General features: G+C 39.9%; 3 pseudogenes; 2 read left to right on the top strand and 1 right to left on the bottom strand.

Moving 5' to 3' along the window:
* Window positions 1–3: 3 nt before the first annotated feature.
* Window positions 4–1,221, bottom strand: LOC118648656 (annotated as a pseudogene).
* Window positions 1,222–3,006: 1,785 nt separating this feature from the next.
* Window positions 3,007–15,341, top strand: LOC118648657 (annotated as a pseudogene).
* Window positions 15,342–17,531: 2,190 nt separating this feature from the next.
* On the top strand, window positions 17,532–26,067 carry LOC118648658 (annotated as a pseudogene).
* Window positions 26,068–27,068: the final 1,001 nt, after the last annotated feature.

The raw sequence follows: 27,068 nt of genomic DNA, 5'->3' as shown, positions 1-27,068 counted from the left end.
CGACGTATCGGTGATCTTTTTCAAACCGTACTTGCGTAATGTCCCAATAATGATACTCGCGCGATGCCATGACGCACGACCGTAAAACAAAAACCCGGCTTCGACACATCCACCACGGTGGAACCAACCCTACGTTGATCGATCTGCTTCTTCGAGTTCTTAGGGCCGTAGAAGATTCCATCGAGCTCCGGCCACAGCGCACGGAACTCGTCCGGGTGCAGACTACTTGGCTCGTTGCGACGTTGGCGCTGGTGAGCGCGAGTGGGCCGACAATCTGAGCGACGCTGCGCACGAATTGTCGTTGGGTACGCGGATACCCACGGTGTCAAGGCCGGGGTTCAGGGCGTGGTTCAGGGCGCGCGTGCGCCGCAGGCATATCGTGTACGGCCGGGAGCAGACTTTCCAGCATGCCGGCGGCACGTCGTCCAGGCAGCCCCACGTACCTACCATTGACATTGCTCAGGCAGATCGCCAGCGGCTTCCCTCGTCCCGCCGCTTGATCTCGTACAGCCGCTGAATAGCACACGAATTCGCACCCAGGCAGGCGAGACGTAGACCGTGTCCGTCGGCACCGCGATTACCTTGCCCTGCCGCAGCAGCTCCGCCGCGATTGCGACGCTCCGGTCGCCGCCGCAAAAGAAGTGCTTCTCCTCTGGCATCTCGCCTCGAGCATCTTTAGCTCTCCTGGCCTTTTCATTATGACTTTCATGGGACCCATGGAAATAGGGCTCATGATACATCGAATGCTCGCGGAATCCAAAGCTGGAATGGAGAAGAAAAATATTAGATCTTATGTACATTGTTTATTTGTTTGAAAATGTAAGTGTTAAAATATACAAATTGTTTGAGAGAAATTAAAAAAGATCAGTATGACGAATTAACATTCTTAGTTAAATCAAGTTTGACATATAATGTAAAAATACATTTCTTATAAACTTAACTGTTGCTTAACAATGGCACAAATTCACTTTTGTTATTTATAAAATCAAATTTTAACTTAAGCAGACATTTCAATAAGAACCTTTTTTTCTCACAAAATTTTTAACTTTATGTATTACTGTAAAAAGCATAAGAAAATGTTCAAACAATTTCCTTATCAATAATCCCATTTTTGCATGTCACAATTACATAAATCAACTTTATTCTTTTACTATTTATATATTTGTTTTACAAGTTAACCCACTGTCTGTATACTTATTTTCACTAACACAGTCTGTACATTGACACCTTTTTGTCCTGCCCTTTTTTTAGTTAAATACATGCAAAAAATCTAAAAAAATTCCTAATTACTTTTGAGTAACTACAATTTAAATTTTAATAGTTATTTTGATCATTTATTAAAAGGAAGTCAAGCTCCATCTATCAGTCTTGTGGTTATACAAGTGAAAAATTTTGCTTATTCCCTTTGGGATCAGTATAAAAAGGAGAGTTAATTTTATTGTACAGAATTTCTGATAAAAAAATTAAAAATGAGAAAAAATAGTGTATTATAATACTGTGAAACCATTTTTCTTTTAACAAATTAATTCTTTTATTTAAAAAAGTAAATAAATGTAATTAAATATAAAGAAACAATGTGCATGTTATTATGGATCAAAATTTTATTAAGATTACAAGTTTTTTTTTCATAAAAGATATTTCAACAATTATATAGCACACAATAAGTTCTCTTCTCAATTTATTATAATTGACACTTCCTGTATATTCATAAAAATTTAAGTTATCCATCTTTGACTTTGCTTTCTGTCTGATGCAATTCCAATATTTCATAGTAAGCCAATTCTTTTATTATATTCCTAATCTGAAATTTTTTTAAAACATTTTGCAAAATGGCGAATGAAAATGACTCGTTCCATTTTCCCTTCCCAAATCAAATTCTGCAATCATCAGGAATTAATTGCTCGGTTACCTTCTGCAAGTTAATCGACCCGCCACTTGTAACTGCATGAGCAGCATGTGTAAAGAGCGTCATAGGCTCATCGGCAGACCGTGTCTGCCTCTGTTCGAAGTAGGCACGTGATGTGAGCACTTGGGGCAACGCTCCTCTGTCGCCTGCTGACCCAACAACGCGGACTTGGAGTCGAGAATGTCGGCGAGCTTCTTGCCCATGAAATAGGTGCGCGATCTCAAGCCCTGAGACGCAAAGGGGAAATGTTAGATATTAAGTGTAGAAATTAGAATTAGAATTAGTTTTAGATCAATTTCCTCAATAAGCATCAAGCAAACCGCACGATGAAAGAGTATTAAAAATTATAAATAGAAATTAAAGTTTGAAAATAAACTTTTTTAATAAACAGTATAAATATTTTTGCAATAAATAAATGTTCGTTACGGCACACATACATTTACGCCTTAGTCATGTTCGTTACGCGTGACGTCATTGAGAAAATAATTCTAAAATTCTAATTGCTAGCATTTGACGTTCTTCCATTGCGCACGGGGCCTTACCTCCTTGCTTATTTGATATATGTACGGACACGTGGACACGCGAATCGATTCCGATCGGAGACAGGGCCCGGCGTGTCCACCCGGACCATGAGAAGATTAGCGCAGAACGGACAGATCGCAGTACCATTCTTCATTCCCAACCGTCACGCGTATTCTATCGCCGAGATACCGTATCCCTTTTCTCTCTAGAGTAAAATAACAAACGTTCAAGTTCGTTTTCGTTGGTTAAAGTTCACATCCCCACGCCTCACGACTCTCACACCGCAACCCAGTCACCGACCGACCGAGCAATGATGCAACTGAAGGTGAATTCACACCGAGCTGCAATTAGACGCTTCGAAAACGATCCTTGATTGGTCAATTCGTAAAATCTTCGTCTCAATTGGTCAATCAAAACGCTTGCGCCTTCACGTGTGTGTTCTCACAAGAGCCGGATCTAGGTATTCGTCTATTCACAGTTTAAGTTAGGTGGCATTTGGCGGTATTTCGCGCGGGAGGATTAAACGATCCGCTGCGCTTGATATTTCGCGAGATATTTCGAGATTCGACGACGTGATTTTCCCTCAAATCCCTTCGCAGCCGATGCTTCGACGCCTGCCGAAAGAGCGTCGTGAGAGCTGCGAATATGTCGCGGTTATCGGAAAGGATCGCCGACATCCTGAAGCTAGCCGACAGCACAAGAGTAACAGATAAGAGGGTAACCATTGTCACCGCTATTAACCGCTTGTTATTTGATTGTCATTGATCAAAACTCAAAGACGTCAAATTTTCGTCCTGTGCCTAATTTGACCTAATCGGAAAGTTAAACGTAAACATTCAATCTGTCATTTGAAATTCGATGTAAAACATACGAATGGTTCTCTCGTTTGCAGACACTTTCGCCTCGTCAGTTTACAGTGCTATTGTTTAAAACAAAGACTTAAGTTTCGCAGTATACAGTTTTTTAAATCAGCTGCTCTTTCAAAGCTATATCAAATTTCTACGAATGTTGGCCAAACAATTGGTTGAGGAATCTGATAAAAGCATGTTCCATTAGTTCCTTGTATCACACCTTGTATTTCCTTTTATTTCATAATGAGAGTCTGTCAACTTTTAGCGATGCATATCCGAGCTGTTGGATTTATATCAAAACGACGACGTTCTCCAGGAAATATGCCAAAATACAGAGAGAAAAGCTCAGGGAAAGGCCAACTGGCCTTATCTCATATACACTGCCCATAAACTGATTACTGAAGTAGTAAGTAAAATCTCATAATTTATATAGAATATTTTCTCTCAATAACATTTTTGAATTATTTGTATATATTTCTATTTATCTTTTTATATTATATAAAAGCATCTTTTAACATTTTGTTGAATAAAATTAATCTAGGAAGCAGAGAAGCCTGGTAAAGAAACAAATGCTAAGAATAATGACAGACAGTCTCTCAGTAATTTCGTGATTGACACAATTCGCCGAGCCAATGAGAGGTCAGCTGTGTTCCTGAGAAGCAGTGACATAGTTGCTATGATACTGCAGATATTAGATTCTAAAGTTTATGTGCATTATCAGGATACATATCTAAGGATATTGGTGAAATATATACTGCCCAAGAGTATAAATCACAGAAATATCACGGCAGATCAATGGAGAGAGAGATCTATTGATTGCTTGCACCAAGCTGTATGGGAAAGCACACCTCCAAAACCACAAAGTGTTAGATGGATTGCAAATGATTGTCGATTACTCTTTCCCACACACAAATTTACTTCCTCACGTGAAGAATATGCTGTTGTTTTTAGGTACACTGAAAATTTTAATTAACTTAGTTATTCTAAACTGTCCTGAAATATTAATGTTAACAGACAAAATAATATTCTACATTGTTCTGAAATTAATGTAAAGTAAAATTTCATTTTAGAAAACGTTTTCGAAAATGTCAAAGCAAGCAACGACGAGCAATTAATGGAGTGTTTCTACAAACTGAGCAGCAGTGTGTGCAAGCAGATTACAACGGAATCCAAATTGCACTCTGCAAGTTCAGCGAGAGCATATCAATGGATATTTACGTTTGAACGGTTCTGAGGAAAAGTACAGACTGTTATTGATCTTTCTACAGATTCACCATCCAGGGGGTATCTCCAGTCACGACGATGGCGCTTACGCATTTGATTGGGACAAGTGGAGAAGCTTGTTACGTAGCATGTTTCAGCTTATTCAGGAGAACTGCAAATTGGATGTGCAATGGTGCAGTTTCATCCAATTTGCCAGCGAAGGTATTTTTTATATTTACTAGTTATTTTATTGGTTTTATAATTTTTTCTAGCAGCATTATTTTATAAATTCAAAAATTCTTTTTCTGTATTGTTTAAATTAATTTTTTAAGTTGTTAATTTTAACTTAAGTTAGAAAAATAAAAAAATATCTTATACAACCTGAAAAAATTTGAATTAACAATATTAAATATAATTATATAAACTTTCATAGTTATTAATTATTATAAGTTTTTATTAATTATATGCACAACTACATTACCAAAAGATTTAGTTATATAATTGTTTAATTGTAAGCGAATAAGTTATTAATTCAACAAATGTTACATATGCAGTTATAAAACAGATAATGGACAACTCGGCAAGTTTTACTTGTTCCCTCGAGGGCTTTTATTCTCAAGCCAAACGCAGACGAACAATGAACAAAATTGAAAACATTGTTGACCTGGTAACAGAAAGTAATCCTGAGGAAGTGTGGCCGTTATTAAGAATTCTGACAGAAACATTAAGAAAGTATCCCCAATGTCTGAGGTCACAAGATCTCGCACCTTTGCTGCAACGTTTGACGGAGCTCGCTGTGTCTCGAGACGAGTCTATTATGAAAATTTGTATAATCTGGCTGCTGTCCTCATGGAAAACGAGATGTCTAATGAAGAGGAAATGCAGGATGCTACAATTCACTGGAGCAAGATATGGGACATGCTACTTAGGTACGTGCTCTAATTTTAATTTTTACTTTTTGGATACACTTTTGGATACACTTAAACTTAAAACAATTTGTGTATTGTCTATAAAAACTTTATTTCTAGATATGTAACATTTATTTCCAACATTTGCATTGTTATGATGTATATGTCCAATTTCAACAAGATTATTCTTGCAGATCTCTCGGAGCAAATCAAAACGAGGAATCGGGCCATTTGTTAATTCGCCGTTTTATAAGATACAATAGGATACCGAATGCTAATGCTCTCCTCAGATTGTACCTGACCAAAGCGATACGCTGGTCGCTGAATAGCGTGCACACGCTACGACGGCTGTGCGAGCGTATCTCTTTACCAGTGGACGCGTCCACGTCGGTACTGGATTCATCACCTTCGATGATGATGGCGCCAATCTGTGACAGGACGCGCCTGTTAGAATGGCTATTGAACATGCCATGGCAGAAGCTGGCAACGCGACTGTCCGTCGATGCTATCGAGGACATCTGCACGTTATCGGTAAACCTCGTTTTGAGCTCTCGTCACAGACAGAACACCAGGATGGAGCAGAAATCCTTGCAGAGTCGCAAGGAGGCGCATACAACCACTTTTGTACCACATCGAGATATCCATTTGACTGACCTCTCGCAGCTTTGTCACGCGTCTTTAATATTCAAGGTGGAGTTGTTAGTGAGTTCGAAAGACGAGCGCGTTGTACGAGATTCCGGAATAGTACTGTCCGACACTGGAAGTCCTGTCGCCTATGTGCAGGAGGTGCTCAACTTTCTGAGAAAGCAGATGCATGACTTTATTCGAGAAGAGGATGACAACGACGAAAATAAAAATACATTTGAAGTTTATATGATACTAATGAAACTAGCGTTTGTGGCGAGACTGCTGTCCGCTCTGAAGCAGCTTGGTATTCTTACAATGGAGGATACCGGCAGTTATGGTTTACTAATCAATGTGATGGAAAAGCAATTGAAAAGTAGCTTCGAAATTCTGACGAAAATTGACTGGACCAGGTACATAAAATTACATACAAATTTTAAAAAAATTCTTTATTTTCTCTACATTAACAGATTTTATACTGTACTTAAATTTTATTGTTTTTTATTTACTATTTCTAGCTCTAAGTCGTACACTATTATTTTTATTACATTAAATACTTTCTCGCAGGTGCAAAAACGTGTATTTGTTCAGCATAACTAAGGCACTGAGAATGCTCTATGGAGCGACCTACGATACGGAAATTGCTAAAATAATCGTATCAGCCTCTACAGTGGACATGATAAGAAACATATTTGATCTGATGAATCTAGATGACAATTATTGTAGTTACGATTATTACGAAGATAACGCTCAGGTAAAGGAAACTATGAGTTCTTGTGTAACGAATTGATTTTTGTTACTTGTGCGCCGAAGTGTGGTCCTTGAGTGAATTGAGAGAAACAGATTATTTTTCGTGTACAGATAACGAAATGTACTATTAATAATCAACTCTGATATTCCATCTTTTCTCCAGGGAAGACGCAGACGTTCATACAACACATGTCTAGAGACGTCGAACCCGAATCCGAGTCTACCGCGCGAGGGCGCGATTCGCCTGTACATCGTGGAGGCCTTATCATCTTTTTGCGCTTTGCATATCGACAAGGACATCGACTGCTGCAAGTCCATGTTACAGAAGAAGATAATGCACAATCTGCTGACCCTGCAGCAAGACTTTACGAGCCACGTGGACTCCAGGATATCGTTGACAATCCTCGAGTCGCTCGCCACGCGCGATCACGACGAGATCCACCGAGAATGCGCGGATGAACCACTGGAATTTCTGATGGAATTATGCCAAAAGGGTTGTAAAGACGAGAAATCGTTGCGACAGCTGTTGCATCTACTGCCATATTTCTTTGAATACTCAATCAAACGCGGTTATTCGCCCAGACTAATCATCCAAACGCTCGAGCAGCTTCACAAGCGCATCTACAAACGAAACTACAGCGTTCTCGTGCATACGAGCTATATGAAGTGCGCGTGCAGCTGCGTACAAATCGATCCAGACTTCTCGTGGAGTCACGTTGGCGTTTCTGATAACAACGATGACGTTCTGATGATACTTAACAGCATCCTCAGTTACATCGACGATGCGCTCTTTGTGCTCCGTTCACAAGCGGTGCGATGCTTGCAGGAGCTGCTGTCCCTTAGAAATATCGCTTACAAATGGAAGGAACGGATTTTCGTCAAAGTAGAGGAAACTGTGTTCAAACTGCTTGATGAGACAGCTCAACAATCGAATTCCAATTCGCGAAAGTATGAACTTAAAATATAATATAAGAAGATATTAATATTTGGAAGATACTAACATTAAAATAAATTAGACATATTTTTTTATAAATTATTTTATAATACAATTTTTATTATTTTTATTTTATAATAATTCTTAATACTCGTATACATGGTTCAAAATAACATTTGTTGTAATTTTTCTTTTTTTTTTAAATTCTTGTGAAGTAGTAACAGTTTGATAGAGAGTCAACTGCAGGATGAAAGGGAAACCAGGACGGTCACCGCGTTGATCGCGTTAGCCTCCATAGTATGTGCCAGTGGAGTTCTTCAAGGTCGCGCCCTGTGTGCGTTATTGCGATTGACAACGGAAAAGGAGGTGAATGTGCAGATGGTGCGGAAGGTCCTCTTGGCAGCAGCACGGCACACGACGACATACGTGTCACTCATTGAGGATAACTTAAACTATCTGCTTACTTCCTGGATTGAAGACGCCCATTGTCTATTGCAAAGCTTTCCGTGGACGCTCGTGGGTATGAATGCATTTACTTGATACAATATTGATACATGATAAAAATTGTATAAAGAATTATTTACTGATTTAATATTAGTATTATAAAACTTTTTAAATAGATTTTTATCAACATTTTATAAGATTAAAGATAAGATATTTTGATAACATACAATAACATATAAATTACTATTGATTCGATTATTTTAATTAATGTAAGTTAAAATGAGGATTAAACTTATTCTTATCAACAGGATGCGAGACTATCAACGAGTTCTTTAAAAAGAATATCAACTGTATCGTCCCAGTTCTGTTGCGTACCTCAGATATTGACGAAGCCATGTCCTTCTGCACAAATCATGCCGGTGTGGCTTTCAACCAGGTCTTCGAGGATGCTTTTCCATCCTGCTTTGTGTGGCTTATATCACGTGCCGTTGTATTCGACAGTCCGGCTGTCGAAACGATGCGCAAGATGATAAATAACACGGACGAGTTCGCGGACACGCGCAGTTTCAATCATCTGTTCCGTTCTCGCTTGCAGGACGTTCTTATAGAACTGATACGGCGATTGCATGATGAGGGCGACTTTAGCCGCGTTCTCTCGATTTCATCCGGATGCTTTCCGGCGATGGATCCGCCACACTTCTCGCGAGACATGCTAAATCTCTGCTTCAATTATCTAGAATCACACAATCTCCTGAACACGCGCGTGCTGGTCGTCCAGCAACCAGCGACACTACAGAAAACGCTATTGCAGCTCGCGAGCGCCGTGCACTTATCGCGCTCCCGCGAGGACAAGCTCAAGCGGCTGCATCAGTACACGTACTTCTGCTTACGGTTGACGCACGATTTCGCAAATCCTGTCTTCAACGAGATGGCCGCGTTCCTGATTCGGGACATCTGCTACAGCCTGTTGCATCTGATTAGAAATGGTGGCGACGGCGACGAGACGCTCGTCACGGCATGCTGCAGGTTTCTAAACCTGTTTCTGAGACAAGCTCTGCCAACGAGAGCCGCGGAAGTCCAGGATGTTCTTCGGTTTATCGTGGCAAACTTGATCGGCCTGGCGCAATCGAAACGAGCAGCGTCAGTGAGATCGCCACGAGTCTGCTCAGATTTCTCGTGGTAGAGCAAAAAGACGTGCTACGAGAGGCCATTGCGAAACTCGGCTCGTTCCCGAATCACGAGGTTTTCCGGGATGCAAGGAAAGCCCATAACACTATCAGATCGGAGGATGGATCCGCACTACGTCTTGAGGATGAATTGGAGCGATTCTTGGACGCTATGAGCGAAGAGAACGCTGAGTGCACGCTCGAAGATCTTACAAATTTCACGCAACAGCTGTCGATGAGAAAAAGCGAGCTGCGAGAACTGCATCGAAAGTTGGAAAGACCGTATCCCGAGGATGGTGCTAGTATTCTGCATCGGTTAATATTCAAGTAAATAATGCATTTTATACTAAAATTTGTATTCTAAATAATTATTATTTAATTTCTTTCGGTATCTCTCTGACTTTGTATTTTTCATCTGTTACGGGATATTGTACATTTAAAAAAATTTACTTTTTAGACTCATCAAGCTAACGGAGTCACCTAATCCATGCGTGTCGATGGAAGCTACCAAGTGCCTTGGCGAGATAGGCCCGATGGATTCTACAGTAGCTCTACGACCTGCTGGAAGTCTCGTCCGAAAAGAGGATGATCCAATAGAAGCTCTGACCTATCGGTCGGTCGCGATGTTAACGAGCTTTCTCGTGGAGAACTCGGTTGAACTTCGCAAGGTTTCTATTATAATTAAATTTGTTATCTCAATTTCTCATCGCATTGTCATAAGCAAAACAAATTCTGTTAATATATATATTTTTATTTAAGTATGACGTTTTTTTTAAGAAATATTTTAAAAATTATAAAAAAAAAGAATATTTGTTTAAGGTGAGCGCCGATGCCCTTTACGCAGTGCTATCAACCTCCTATGGCCGTGAACTGGTTGAGAACTCGAAGGATCTATCAAATGTCCTCGAGTGCGCGCCTTTGAAGATTGACTACATTCGACCGTTTATTCACGGCCGTTACGTCAAACAGACGTCTTTCCACGTAGATACCACGAGATTTCGCACCATCATGAATCCAGAAAACACGCTGTGGACCGTCCAGAACGGCGACAGTTACGCGGAATGGATCATCAAAGTTACTTGTAACATTGCCGAGTGCTTCGCGGATTCCTACTTGGAGAATCTTCTCTCGGTCTGTCGCCTCAGCGTCGAATTTTGCGAGCTGATTCTGCCAAGAATCGTTTACCTCGTCATCCATGCAAACGACAGCTTTATCAATGCCATGTGCGATTGCGTCAATCAATTCTTCAGGTATTATTAATCAGGTATCATAAACGCTTAAGTAACAAAGGATTTAATGTTGTGAGACAGTCTGCTTGGAACGAAATCTACATATTTTTGTAAATAGCGAAGTATAAGTATTTTGTCGTTTTTCAAGTGATGTTATTTTGAAAAGAAAAGATTTAAATATTCTAAAATGTAGAAAAGATTTAAAATTTTTTAGATTTGAAAAAATTTAATCATCAAATCATATCAATTATTTACAGGAAACACTTTGCGCTTAATGAACCGGAGACCACCACTGCGTCACCAACATCGAAAGGCGACAGCTGCGACCAGAAGATCGTACGTCGCATGCTGGACATAGTGAACCACGTGCGTGCCCAGCTACCGGATGGTACGATCCTAAGGCTCAACTACATCTATCTAGCGAGAGCGGCGCACAAATGCTCCGCGTACTATACAGCCCTACTGTTCGCGCAACTCGCCTGCGAATTGATCTCGTCGGACTATCCGGACTTCAGCAATGATCCGAGGATCGATTACATCTACGAACGGCAGCCGGAGATCGGTCGGGTGTTGCAAAACATTATGCTGGACACCTATTTGAACATCAGTGATCCGGATGCGAAATCTGGCGCAGGATCGTCACACTTACTCGATCACGACTCTCGCGTGCAATACTACGCCCGTATCAATCGCTGGGACGAGGTCATGCTCGCACAGGATATCGAGCTGTCCAACCACTCGTCGGTGGCGAACGCCAGATTAGAGATGGCGAATGCACTGCACCACTCGGGGCTGCAATTCCTTCAATGGCAATTCTTAGGCAATAATTTGGATGAGAAATTTAGGTAAAATTTTAGTACATTTTATAAGTTCTATATAAAAATTTAATTATAAATAAAATTTAATTAATTATAATTTTTTTCAACATTTATAAATTTCTTCCTTTAGTTACGAATGTGCCTGGAGACTCGGTAAATGGAATCTACCCGTTAATGTTGCTAATTATAACGACTTTCAATCTCATCAGTTGCGACTGGAGTCGCTAGAGAACGCATTTCACGTGCATCATTATCACGCATTGAAGTGCTTTCACGAGAACGATCGGCGAAGCATAGATCGAGCGATCGAATGTGGCCGCATGAGTGTGATCAACGAGCTACGAGTGATCAGTCCGGAGAGCAGCAAGACTGTTAATCAAATATTGTCACAGCTACGGTTGTTGCGCGAGATCGAGCAGCTGAACTGGGCTGCTGACTTACCCGAGGAAAGGTATCCGCAGATTTTGCGACGTTGGAACGAGCACGAGATCAGTTCGACTGGTCAGTTTGATTATGTGGAACCGATTCTGTGGCAACGTATCACCATGTTTCGCATTCGTGAGTCCCTGCGGACAAACGTGAACGTGCAGAAGGCGTTTTTTGCCACTTGTCTGGGTCTGGCGAAAGTCGCGGAGACTCAGGGAAATTTCTCGGTGGCAACCCGAGCGCTGAGGACTCTTCAGATGCATCAAAATCTGCCTGTAAATCTGAAGAATCAATTGGTTTATCAAGAATCGCTCCTAGCGTGGATGAATAACGAGCAAGTGATAGCGCGTCGTCTATTACGTACTCTAATTGAAAAGAAGAACCCGAGACCAGATTTAAAAGCTAAGGCTCTACGAGTCTACGGTGATTGGATGGCAGAAACCAAGTCGGAGAATCCTCAAGCGGTGATACAAAAGTATTACCTAATATCCATTGAGATCAGCGAAGCTATCGATGAGCAAACGCCCGATGTTGTCAAAAATTACATGACACACAGGTAGAAAGATAAATTTAAATTGTTATTAATTGGGGACTTGTATACAACAACAGCGATTTACATTATTACTATATAAAATTTGTATACGAAATATTTAGATTTTCTCTTTCATAATGAATATTATAAATATCTACAGAAAAGAATGATCTTTCTTTTTCGCTTTATGTTACTTTTGTTAGGCAAGTTATTGGGTCCAACTTATTAGTTGATTAAATTAAAAAATAATTTGATTTATTTAAGGGTAAATTACTTTACATGCTTTTCATCTTAGGTTGCACTGGCACGTTTTGCCGACGCACAGTATCAACAGATTACCGCATACATGAATTCTCCAACATTCGAGGCACTGAAGGAATATGCTCATAGTAATACAAATAAAGTGGTCCAAGCGCAGATGATGAAGAACCAAGATCTTAGGAAGGCCGTAATAATCGATCAGAAGCAATCGACGAACGACGCGGCCGAGCTGAAGAATATCGAACAAGAGAGGCACAACTATCTCGCGCAGGCTCTAAAGTATTATTTAAAAACATTGTGCAGCAGCGAGGAGCACAATCTGCTAATCTTTCGACTAGTGGCACTCTGGCTGGATAACATGTACGATGACAAAGTGAACGAGGAGCTGCTAGACGAGTTGGACACCGTGCCGTCGTTCAAGTTTGTGCCGCTGGTACCGCAGCTGGCCGCTCACATAAGTAACGATTTCAAACAGCAACGTAGCTTCTCCGCACGGATCTTCCGAATCCTCGAACGATGCGCCCTGGAACATCCATACCATACCCTACCTGTGGTGCTAGCACTGAAAAATTTGCACAGCGATAACGAATACGAATCAGGTCCTTCGACAGTCGCGAAAAAGGAAGAGCGTCGCGTGCTAGGTGCCAAGAAGCTTCTCAGTCGAATAACCGACTCCTCCGTGCGGACAATTGTTCACGAGATGGAAAATCTATCGCGCGCATTATTGAGTTTTGCCTATTGGCAACCAAAAGGCACGTGTCAATCCAAAAACGCTTCCCAATAGCGCGGGACCAGCCGATATCAAAGGTATTTTTCCAACTTTGGTTCGATATCTTTTTAAGTAATATAGATCGCGATCCGAAATCTGATTTCAAGTCTATCGATTTTGCAGATCAAGAACCTAAACAACGTTCTCCTACCGACTCTGAGTTTACTTGTGAGACCATCATGCAATTATGTCAACGTGATCGGCATACATTCATATAAGGATTCTTGCGAGTTTGTCGGCGGCGCGTAACTGCACCTAAAAAGATCATCTGCGTTGGCACCGACGGTGTGCAGCGCCGACAATTGGTCAAAGGCAAGGACGACCTGCGGCAAGACGCAGTGATGCAACAGGTGTTCACTGTGATAAACACACTGTTACGCACTTGTAAGGAGACGCAACGGCGGAATCTACGTATCAGAACGTACAAAGTAGTGCCGCTGACACAAAGGTCGGGTGTACTAGAGTGGTGCGACAATACGGTGCCCATCGCGGCGACTCTGGTATACACGAATTCGGACGCGCCCGGCCTACACAAAAAGTACTATCCACAGGATTTGACTGCAAAAGCGGCCAGAGAAAAGTTGATGAAGGTTGCACAAGAATCAAACGAGGTAAATAATGAATAGACATCTTTCGATTTATCGGTTGCTAACAGTTATTCTTAAGGCATGAATTTTTTAGAATATATTTTAGTAAAAATTTTTTGAGTTTTTCAAATTTAATTGAATATTTGAAAATTTAATATTTTAAAGATTAAATTGTAATAACTTTCAATAATTACAGATTGAAACTTTTTTTTTAGACATTAACTTTTGAGATTTTGTTTTCAAATATTCAGCTCTTTAAATTCTATTTTTTTATCTAGGTGAAATTGAGGATCTTTCTTGAGTGCTGCAAACGTATGAAGCCAGCGTTTCATCATTTCTTCGAGGAGAAGTATCGATCGCCCGAGACTTGGGTCGAGAGGACTCTTACATATACGCGCAGCGTCGCCACAACATCTATCGCGGGTTATATTCTGGGCCTCGGTGACAGACACTTGAGTAACATTCTTATTGACGAACACACTGCCGAAGTGGTGCACATCGATTTTGGCGTTGCTTTCGAGCAGGGCAAGGTCCTACCCTTACCCGAAACAATTCCTTTCAGGTGAAATCATATGAATCATTTTGTCTGTGAAAAGCGCACCGGAGGGATATTTTATATTTTATTAGAATTTTATACATTAGTTTTTGTAATCTTTATTTAATTATTATTGATTTGTTATTCGTCTTATTGCAGGCTAACTAGAGACATCGAGGTTGCCATGGGTGTCTCCGGCATCGAGGGCACCATGAGGCGTAGTTGCGAGGTGACCATGACAATGCTGCGCGATCAGAGGCAGATTATCATCACCCTCCTTCAAGTTCTGCTATATGATCCACTCTTTACGTGGGCGATCACACCGGAAAAAGCTTGCAAGATGCAGAGCGATGTCGTAAAGCGATTCCTGGAAAACAGTGGACGAGGTAAGAAAAATTAAGACAGAGAACAATTAGTCTTTGAGCCACAAGACTCTGATTGATTCTGATTAATTATGACACAGCCTAATCCATTAAATTTTAACGCTTAAATCTTTAGCGCCCGTGGAAACCAACACGATCGCTAAGAGAGCTCTTTTGAGGATTGAGCAAAAACTGCAGGGCACCGAGGATGGTCTGGTGTCCAGCGTTCCCGGACAAGTCGAGAGGCTCCTACAAGAAGCCCGAGATCCCGCAAATCTGTGTCGAGTTTACTGTGGTTGGCAACCATATTTGTGAATACTAGTAAATAATTTTATACATGATGAATACTCGTAGGATAACTTTTTTATGTTTTATAATGTACAATTAAAAATATCTTTTTATACTTGTTGAAAAGTAAATTTTATCGATATTCAAATTTTATTCATGACTTATTTATGTTGTACAATGTGCTGGAAAAAATTGAAGTGAAACATTAATAAAATATTTAAAGGTATGTCTAAATAAATTTTATATAGTAAATAGGTATAAAAAATAGTGTTGATAAATAAATAAATAAATATATATATATTTACTGGAAATAAGATGTTTATATATATTTATCCTTAATGTTCATGACATAACAAAATAAATATCTTATTTCAAATAAATACATATAAATGTTAAATACTATTTGCATTTTTTATATTTACAACATAGAATACTTATTTTAAATAATTTTTATAGATACATCCTTTAAATAAAAATATTTCTATTTTAATTTTTTAGCTTTGATATTATAGCGCCTCAATAAATCGATGTATCGAAATAGCGAGACTCGAAGTTGTATTATCGATATATCGCCCTCGCGTTTGAATACGTTCTTATTAGTTGCATCGCGCATCTGATATTTCAAATTATTAACTGAAATAGATTCGTCTTTGAAAGACGAAGAAACAATGCACAACCCCAATGATTCCCCAAAAAAACGATGCGTATCTTTCCAAGAATCATCGAGGTTTGACGGATATGTAAAATGTCTTGAGTATATTTCTTATAGAATCTAAAAGATATATGTTTATGTGAATTTTCGTTTATTCATCGACAAGAATTGCGACGGTGACAATGTGGAAATAAATTCGGGATCGTGAAGACACGCAAGGCAGATTAATTGTGACGAGACAACAAAGTTCTTAATGTTCTATTCATTTTCGTCATCAGGAAGAAGCGCATTTCACTATGGCTGTGATGTATGCGTATATAGATCTATATAAAGAATAGATCTATATAAAAGTAACAATAATAATGATAATATATCCATGTAAAAAAATTTTTCTTTGTTATTTCATAAATTTACATTAATTTGCAAGTAAAACAAGTAAAATAAAAAAGTAACAATAATAATAATAATATATCCATGTAAAAAAATTTTTCTTTGTTAATTATTTCATAAATTTACATTAATTTGCAAGTAAAATAATTTATTTGAGTCATATATTAATTTAAAAAATTACATTTTAATTTAATATAATAAATAATGCTATTTAATAATTTTTGAGTTGAAATTTAATTTAATTTTAACGTAACTTAATTTGTTTTCAGTGTAACTTTTAACTATTTCAAATTAATTTTAGTTTATACTCCAATAACAATATCTATTATTAATTTTATTGAGAGACGCACATAACAAGAGCGATTATAAAGAGGAGGAAAAAAAAACGTCGCGGACAGTTTTGCACTTTGAAAGGTGAGGCGAGGCAACGCGCGCTCGAAAAGCACGATGCAGCCCCTAGAGCCATAAAAATGACAATAATAAGAGTGTAGGTGTAGGTGTAGGTGTGCGGCGTATGTAGCGCGCAACGCAACGTCGCCGTCACGTCTCCCCGACTCCTCGTCCTCGTCGAGAGAGAGACTCGTCATCGATTGCGCGCGCGCGCGAGGCGCAGCACTCGGGGAATTGCTCGCTCGCTCGCAAAGTTTCTCTGGAGGTAGGTAGATAGGTAGGCCGCGTAGCCGCGCCACACCATCGCCGCGCGATCGCCTCCTCGTCCTCGCGGCCCGCAGCGGAAGAGAAACGTTACGCGCTCGCGATTTTCGAATCGAACGAGAGCGAGCGAGAAAGGAGGCCGAGAGGGAAAGGGAGGGAGAGACAAACAGACGGACGTAGGTGCGGACCTGCCGAGGCGTCATCGTCGCCCGTCGCGCCTGCCACCCAAAGTGGGCCTTGTGGCCCAGGATCAGGCCAGTCGAGTCTATAAACCTCAAGCCACTCATCGGCCGCCGCCATCTTGCTGCTCGACAGAGAACGGTGACAGACACTGGCCTGCTGCTATCGGAGCAGAGCGGAGCGGAGTAGCGAGGGTAGGAGGGGAAAGCGAGAAGGAGACAGATATAAGTGGACGACGGTCCCTTCATGCGGTACGCCGCCTATGCCATCCCGTCGCCTATGCCTCGCTCCATGTACAATCGCAGCCGAGGATAATCAGAAGCAACGCAGAACAGCCTAAGAAGAGGAGGTGGTGGAGGAGGAGGAGGAGGAGGTGGAGGAGGAGGTGGTGGTGGTAAAGAGGAAGTAGTATCGGTCGCGCCGATACCAGAGTCGAGTGCTAGGTACACACAGATCTACACGTACACACATAGACAAAAGCGCGCGCGCGCGCACCTTCGTCATCGTCTCACCGTCGTTCGCCTCCACTCGCAATGGCAAATGGAGACGCCGAGGGAGCGAGAGATCGCTGCCGAGGACAGCATCAAGTTGGCTGTAGGTTTCGGCCGCTGAACGACTCCGAGGAAAGGCCGCTCCAAGTTTATCGTCAAGTTCCCGTCCGGTAACGACGAGAACTGCATCTCCATTGGGGTACGTGAAACGTGGATTCTCGGCCTCGATTCCGGCCCGGGGATTCGTTCCCGTTTTCCCTCATCGTTGCATATATTGTGTGTAACTATAGATGTTGTGTCTATAGTGGGTCTATGAATCATAGAGCACATGTCCTTTAGAATTTTTCAAAGTCTACTCCGCACATTTTGTGTGCTGTATTAGCAACTCCTTTTTAGATTTAGCTTTTTATCTTTTTCTAATTTTTAAAAAGAGATCAGGAATAAGTTGAACTAATTGATAGAAATGATATTAAGTGTTTATCATATGGAAAATGCACACATACATGATAAATGCACGGTGACTCTTCAGTGATTTAATATGTTTCATATATTTGAATTTTGCAAGCTTTTAATTAAACATTTATTATAAATTGATTGCTTACAGTTGGGAAATAAGGGAGATTTTACATATTTATAGCTATATAAGAATTATTTTTATTGAGAGCGTTTTTTTTCTGTAATTTTTTATACATAATGTATATCGATTGTAGGGCAAAGTATACCTCTTTGATAAAGTATTTAAACCAAACGCCACGCAAGACAAAGTTTACAATGAGGCCGCAAAGTCTATCGTCACAGATGTTTTGGCAGGATATAACGGAACCATTTTTGCATATGGTCAAACATCGTCAGGTAAAGAACTTTTCAAGATTTATTATAGAACAGGTGTTTACTGACTAGAAGAATTTGGATAATCCAAAATCTCGCTTTCATTGAAACTCTGAGAACTATTATCTCTTCAAACATTTGATTTTTGTTTTACAATTATTATATGACTTTTGTTTGAGACTTTTAGATAAGAAATTTTTAGCTAAAAATATATCACATAAATTGAGATTTTTAGATAAGAATAAATCACTTTATATTTGTATTTAAAAATGCTTCAATTTTATTAAGCAAAAACATGGAAAATGTTTGAAAAAATTAGTAATTTTTTTCAGAATTTAAGTACAATTTAAGAACAATTTGTAAAATTAAAATTATTATCAATCATGATACATATTATATTTGAGTTTTTCATACACAGGTAAAACGCACACGATGGAGGGAGTCAGCGGTGATCCTAACAAACAGGGCATAATCCCGAGAATCGTCAATGACATCTTCAATCACATATATGGCATGGAGGAGAACTTGGAATTCCATATCAAAGTATCGTACTTTGAGATTTACATGGATAAAATCAGGGATCTTCTCGATGGTAAGTCCTCGCTTGATTTTATATTTGTAATTGACATTAATATTAATAATTAAGTAATGCTTGTACAATCAATATCTCTGCACTTCTCAAAGTAATCTCTGTTTCGATTTTCTGTTTTAGTATCTAAAGTTAACTTAAGCGTACACGAGACAAAAACCGGGTGCCGTTCGTGAAAGGCGCGACCGAGCGGTTTGTTTCTAGTCCTGAGGAAGTGTTCGAGGTGATAGAGGAGGGCAAGTCAAACCGGCACATCGCCGTGACCACATGAACGAGCACAGCTCACGTTCCCATTCCGTTTTCCTTATAAATGTTAAACAAGAGAATTTGGAGAATCAAAAGAAACTCTCCGGCAAGTTGTACCTCGTCGATTTAGCCGGTTCCGAAAAGGTGAGAATCGCACAGAAAACGTGTTTTTAATCTCATTTTTTAATTTTATTATTACTGTTATATTATACTTTTTATCTTCCCTATTGTGCGTTTTACCTAGGTTTCTAAAACCGGTGCAGAGGGAACGGTGCTAGATGAAGCGAAAAACATCAACAAATCTCTGTCTGCACTTGGTAACGTAATCTCGGCCTTGGCTGACGGCAATAAGACTCACATTCCTTATCGTGACTCTAAGCTAACAAGAATCCTACAAGAATCCTTGGGTGGCAACGCCAGGACCACAATCATCATTTGTTGCTCTCCCGCTAGTTTTAACGAATCCGAAACGAAATCAACTTTAGATTTCGGTAAAAAATCTATTATATCTCTTTGACCTGCGACAGCACATTGCTCTGTTCGACAGATTTTGTACGTATTCGTTGTAGGTAAACGCGCCAAGACTATCAAGAACGTTGTATGCGTGAATGAGGAATTGACGGCCGAAGAATGGAAGCGCCGTTACGAACGTGAAAAGGATAAAGTGGCGCGATGGAAGGGCAAAGTGGACAAATTGGAGGCAGAATTGTCACGTTGGCGATCTGGTGAGACTGTTAAACCAGAGGAGCAGGTTAGCCTGATTGAAGACCAGATGTTACCACACCGATCACCGCATCTATTGAAGGTAATAAAGACATACATTATTATAAATACATCCATCCAATTAAAGCTAGCGGCACACTTGTTTTTGTGCTGGATTGCTTGCGATAAAAATACTCTGTTTTGATTGATGCATTTCTGAAGATGGATGGCTTAATGTCTTACATATTAAGACAATAAGATGAATACAAAAGAAAGAATTGTAAAATTATCTGTATAAGTAATCTGTATAAGATTAAATTACATTATGGTGTAAAGATACAAAGTAAACCATTGCTCATGATGCCATGATGTCAGTGTACGTCATGTATAGTGAGCCAATAAAAAATGACCAAAAATGGGAGCACGAAATTAAAACGCTGAATAATAGCGTTTTTACTGGGCAGAACTGAGTGCGCACTGGAAATTCATTGAGTTCAGGTGACACTGCCGGAATGCACTAAAAGTGTGAGTTTTTTGCATTCCCAACTAAACACGTCTATTATTCTCAGGTCCATCTCAGTGCGGTTTTGTGGCGCATTTTGTGCCATTGTATTGAAACCATGGAAGAAGATTTTAAGATAAATGCATTTTTATTGATTTTCTTCTCGCTTTCCCATTATTTTAATCAGTTTTTTGCATTAGAATTAAGGACATTATAATATTAATTGTTTACAAATCGAAAGAATAATGAAGAGGTCCCAAACAGAGAGTCGAAATGTTTGTTGTAATATATGCGAATAATAATATTTATAATTATAAAAAAAAAACCTTAAATAATAACGACAACGTCCAGCCAGGCTTACATATGCTTTATATTAGGAATTGATTTTTATTTCGGAAAAGTCTATGAAATAGATAAATATAAAATAAAATAATATATTTGTATATATATAGTATTAATCTATATTTATACAATACATATTGTTTCACGTAATACAAAAATCTGCAGAAACAATGAATATATATATATATACGTACTTACATCCTTATCCGTAAGGTTATGCATGACTTGACCAAAGTTTTTCGATCTTTGGTGTTTTCCGCGGATCTTATTTTAATAATAAGGTTATCTTCATCACTACTGATGATGACGAAGAAAGCAAATGTACTAGTCCAAATGCTAACCGTGCATCTCGTGAATTTGAACCATCCCGCGAAGCCATGTTGCACTGAACTTTAATGCGCACTAGTTCTCCCAGTAAAAAACGTTATTAATTGCGTATTTGTGTCACTTTTATGTGACTTGTAGCTTTGCTTAGAGATTTGTTTTTTATTCCTGCACTGCTGCACTAGTGCAATAGTTAGAACGAGAAAAAATATATTTGTCTTATTCTAACTTATTGCACCAGTACAGCAGTGCAGGAATAAAAAAACAGACCTTAGGAGGCTATCGCGCACAGGAACACTGAAATATATAGACACTTAGGCCGGAATTCATAGTCGAATCTTATTCAAGTTCCAGCTTAAGCACGATCTTGAGACGTCAATGCTGTTATTTAATTGGTTAAGTAAGTCTCAAGTCGGCTCGAAGCTAGACTTAAGACAATGCTTGAGCTTAAGATCGGTCTATGAATCCCGTCCTTAACCACTTTTGCTACAAACATACAATAAGGCCCGGTTTCCACAACTCACGGTTAAATTAACTGGCCGATTATTCCATTGGAATTGACCAATCGTATTTGTTAATTTTGCTTAACGACAATACGATTGGTCAATTCCAATGGAATAATCGGCCAGTTAATTTAACCGTGAGTTGTGGAACCGGGCCTTACAGATCATACAGTATGTTTTTAACGTTGCTCGTAGTCGAGGTTTTGCTCAATAACACAGGCTATCGCACAGGAACACTCAGGAACATTTTGATGCACTAAATGCAGCTATTATTGAATTCTTGCATTTTTGATGATTGACTATTGGCTATTACCAGAGAGGAACCTGAGAGCGGTCACCGCGGCTTTTTTCGTGTGACCAATATTTGACTAGCATCAGCGCCAAACATGGATGTAAAGCCCGTTCTACATTAATTGCAGTCGCCAGTTGCAATTTGCAACACCCAATAAATGTCGAGCTTTAACTAGAAACTAAGCGTCTATTGGATGTCGCAAGTCGCAACTAGCTGCTTGCGATTAATGTAAAACAGACTTTACATCCACGTTTGGCACTGATGCTAGTCAAATATCGGTTGCACGAAAGAGGCCGCGGTGGCCGCTCTCAGGCCAGTATTCATAGTCGGATCTTATATTTAAGATCATCTTAAGTACTTTCTTAAGATGCCATCAGCCAATCACAGAGCTGTATTAGCATCTTAAGATATTGCTTGAGACGATCTTGAATAAGATTCGACTATGGCTGCGTTCCGATATTCACTGTTAGTTGCTGCCAGTACTGAAAATCTATAGTTTGCGTCACATATACTGTAGATTTTCAGTATTGACAGTAAATATCGGAACGCAGTCTATGGCCGGTATTCATAGTCAAATCTTATTTCAAGATCGTCTCAAGCAATGTCTTAAGATGCTAATACGGCTCTGTGATTGGTTGATGGCATCTTAAGACAGTACTTAAGATGATCTTAAATATAAGATCCGACTATGAATACCAGCCTCAGGTTCCTCTCTGCTATTACTTTAGGCTACATTCCAAAACGTCCTTTCCGAGGAAAATTTTATTTGATGTAATATAATAACAGAATACGTTACGTGTACTATATATTTCGAGTAAAATTTTCCTCAGAAAGGACGTTTTGGAATGTAGCCTTAGACTACTGCGTGTACAAATCATGAATTATAAAATATAATAAAACTCTTTATTTTGTAGTCAAACTAGACGACAGTCCGATGCCTGCTACTCCCGGCGGCGGTCTCATGATTGGTTCGCTTTCAAACGAGGAGAGGCAGAAGCTTGAGGAGGAACGCGAAAGGCTGTATCAACAATTGGACGACAAGGACGAGGAGATCAATCAGCAGTCACAGTATGTCGAGAAACTGAAGGAGCAGATGGAGGAACAGGAGGAACTTATCGCCAGCGCAAGACGAGATTACGAACAGTTACAACAGGAGATGAATCGAATACAACAGGAGAACGAGAGCGCTAAGGAAGAGGTGAAGGAGGTGCTGCAAGCGCTGGAAGAGCTTGCAGTTAATTACGATCAAAAGTCGCAAGAGGTAAGATTTCCTGAATGATGGAAGAGACTGTTGTTCAGGAACGCAAACAAACTTTTGTTCTTATTACACTAAATTTCAGGTCGAGCTGAAGAACAAAGAACAGGAGTCAATGTCGGAGGAGCTTCTAGCTAAACAAGTAGCTCTGAACAACACCGCATCCGAGCTACAACAGTTACGCGACATGTCGACCCATCAGAGGAAAACGTATCGCGGAAATGCTAGCGAATTTCCTGAAAGACTTAGGAGAGATTGGTGTAGCTATTGGTGCGAGTCTAACGAAAATCTAAAGGTAAGGATATATTATTTCCAAACAAAAATAAAGATTAGATTATATTTTTTAAAATATATTTGTTTAATACAAATTTTGTTAGTTTCGCCAATAACGATCTTGATTTGAATTTAAGATCTCTCCGCCGGAGAGCAACGGTAAACTGGAGGAGGAATTTACAGTGGCGCGACTGTTCATAAGCAAGATGAAGTCTGAGGTGAAGAATATGGTCCAGCGATGTCAGGGATTGGAAACCTCCCAAGTAGACTGCAACAAGAAGTGAGTGCGGCTCGGGTTTCACGTCATCGCATTAATCAATTTCTTCTCCACATCGCTCACCTCTAATCAATCTTCGTTTTGCGTAAATATTTAGGTTTCCGAGTACGAGAAGGACTTGGCCGAATGCCGACTGTTGATATCGCAACACGAGGCCCGTATGCAAACGCTAACGGAATCTATGAAGGAAACCGAAGCGCGCAAGCGAGCTCTGGAAGAGGACGTGGACGCGTTGCGCGAGGAATGCGCCAAGCTGAAGGCCGCCGAACAAGTACAAGCGGTTACCAACAAGGAGAAGGCCGAGGAGAAGGAGGCGGCAACGAAGATGCGAGTGGCCTTGGAGGAGCAGATGGATCAGCTGAGGGATGCGCATCAGAAACAGGTTGCTTACTTGTGAAATACATTTTAGCTGAATATTGATTGAATTTTTATTTGTTTAATTTTGGATTTACATCCTGTTTTCCTTCAAATTTTCTAACATTTTGGGCCTAACACTATTCAAGGTTGCCGCGCTCAGGGATGAACTGTCTGAGAAGCAGGAACTGATTAGCGAGCTCAAAGATCTCAATCAGAAGTTCACTCTGGCGCATCAGCAGATGCAGGCCGATTACGAACGGTTGAAGCAAGAGGAGGCTAACAAATCGGTTAAACTGCAGGAGCTTTTGTTGTTGAACGAGCGCCGAGAACAAGTATGTTTGAACCACAAAATTCATACGAGATAGACGAACGATCTCTGTTGATTGCACGATCCAAAGTAGATTTATGAGCGTGTAAAGTAAGCTTACAATCACGTCGAAATTTTCGATTCCAGGCAAGGAAAGATCTCAAGGGTTTGGAGGATACGGTAGCCAAAGAACTGCAGACCTTGCACAATCTGCGCAAATTGTTTGTCCAGGACCTGCAGGCTAGAATAAAGAAGACCATTAACGCAGAGGATAACGAAGACGATGGCGGTTCTCTTGCACAAAAACAAAAGATATCCTTCTTGGAAATAACCTGGACCAGTTGACGAAGGTATACCATCGACATGTAGAATGGACTGCTTGATGCAGTGAAGGGGAAGCCGAACTACGTGTTCAATACGAACCAATTGAATTTACTAGAAAGAGACGAGAAAGACTGCAACCTATCTTCCCTCTCACTCTATTCGCCCGGCTTTTCTTCCACTGCGTCAAGTAGTTCATTGTACATATCGATGAGGTATATAGTTCAGATATGTGTAAATCACACGTCTACTTACGGATAGATTTTCCATCAATACGTCACTATTAGATGTAGCCAATTTATAATTAAAATTTGTTCTTGTTTCTATTTATATTTGTGCTATTAATATATTGATTCCATATATAATAATACGTTGCATTATAGGTGCACAAACAGCTCGTCAGAGATAACGCAGACCTTCGCTGCGAGCTACCTAAACTGGAAAAAACGATTGCGGGCGACGATGGAGCGCGTCAAAGCTCTGGAGACGGCGCTGCGCGACGCCAAGGAGGGCGCGATGCGAGATCGCAAGCGCTATCAGTACGAGGTAGACCGGATTAAGGAGGCAGTCCGGCAGAAGAATCTGGCGCGACGCGGGCCGAGCGCACAAATCGCGAAACCGATTCGGGCGGGCCAGCACCACCTGAGTAACGTCAACGCCATTAGAACCGGCAATCGTGGTAAGGAGTAGTTTAATCCTCTATCTCCCTCCTACGCCTTCGAATCGTGTCAGTTAAAATTGCCATCGTCTCTTTTTCTTCCTTTTGTTTCGTTTTTTTTAAGTCTCACTTTGTATACAATCATCTTGATTTTCCCTTTTTTTAGATTCACTTAATTAAAAAGCCTACGTCGTACGGGTTTGTTTGATTTTATAAAAGGAATGACGGCTTTGTTCCTCCTCCTCAAATAACTTCTGCACTTTTGAGTAAGTGGGTCGATTTTGTTACGCCTACTACCTTGGCATAAAGCTTCTCGCGCACATTTCATTATAAAGGAAGTAGGAAGCGAATATGAAACAAAAAAGTGAACAAACCTTTCGACGTTTTCTTTAAACCTACAATTGAATCGGGTTCTTTTGCATGATGAGTCTATTTATTTCAAATGTTTTCTCAGTTGTGATTATTGCCGTATCATTTAAGTATATCGAGAAATCATGACGATTGGTTTTGCGAAATATGAAATTTTATTTTGACTGGCCAATATTACTTTGTACGATGTATATTTATGTTTTCCTCTTTTTTTTTCCATGTTCCTGATCACACACACACAGATATGGGTAACAGCGTACAGTGATCGTGATCGCATAATGCCAAAATACCCTTCACTTTTTACAGAAAACGAATGCAAGAACCTTTCATCGATGAAAACAAAAGAATTCCAGCGGCTCTTATGTATAACGGATATGCATAAATGTTATATTATTATTATTATAAAGTAAGGGCATAGTACTATATTATCCGCAAGGAGAGAGCCCCGCCAGTTTCTTTTAATTGTTTCTGTCCTCTTTTTCTCAGAGCAAGCATGTGCTTAGGTATATATGTATAGTGCATTAAATTATATACAATATGTACATATATATGACACATATATATAACACATATGTGGACATATATATTTATATATATATGTGTGTATGGTGTGGTGTTTATGTATGTCCTAATACGCGCTGCATGTCCTGTCGATGTAAATAGTTAATTTTTCGAAATTAATTTAAAGGTTAATTGTCATATTACAAACACCTATATATATATATGTGGTGTGTGTGGGGTGTGTAGTGTATGTGTGTTTATAATATATGTATATGAATAATTCGATAATAGATATTAATATGTACGTCTAAATCGAACGAATTAACAAACAACAGCGGGAACGCCTCTCGCTACTCGCGCGGAATAATTTAGTGTTTTCTATTTAAATAAATCACACTCAGTCTAGAAAATTTGAATCAAGAGAAAATCGACGAGACAAATTCTTAGGCCACAAATCTTACGAGTTCGTAGCGAGGATCGCATGGTCACATCAACCAGGATCCTCGAAGATCTTTGGTAAGAGGCAACAAAGACTTAACGCGTTTAGTTCGGGTTCTAACTAATTCACTAATCGATAAGGCGATCGGACAGTGCGGCTTTGAGCGAGTGCAAGGGCGGTGGCACACGGAAGACTTAAGCAGTAAAACTTGAGCAGTGAACCAATCATAGAACTTAAGGCTTAATACAAGCGGTAGCAAATCCTGTTAATTTCTTAAAGTTGACTGCTAAGGTTTTTTTGCGTGTCATAATCCTAAAAATGATCGCGGCTTACACAAGTATTTGTAATCATAAGAAATCTCTCTGCTAGCTGATAAGGAATACCCTCGCGATAAAAGCGCACGGCAACACTCGTGTTCACTTGTCGCTAGAACTCGCGATCGTGGACAGCAACTCGGATATGATTGCTGTTACAAAATGTAACGCCTTAAATGATCCTTGA

The sequence above is a fragment of the Monomorium pharaonis genome, unplaced genomic scaffold (genome assembly GCF_013373865.1).
Source record: "Monomorium pharaonis isolate MP-MQ-018 unplaced genomic scaffold, ASM1337386v2 scaffold_571, whole genome shotgun sequence".
NCBI classification, from domain to species: domain Eukaryota; kingdom Metazoa; phylum Arthropoda; class Insecta; order Hymenoptera; family Formicidae; genus Monomorium; species Monomorium pharaonis.
Note: the sequence above shows the minus strand (reverse complement) of the source record. Positions and strands in the feature narration are given on the sequence as shown.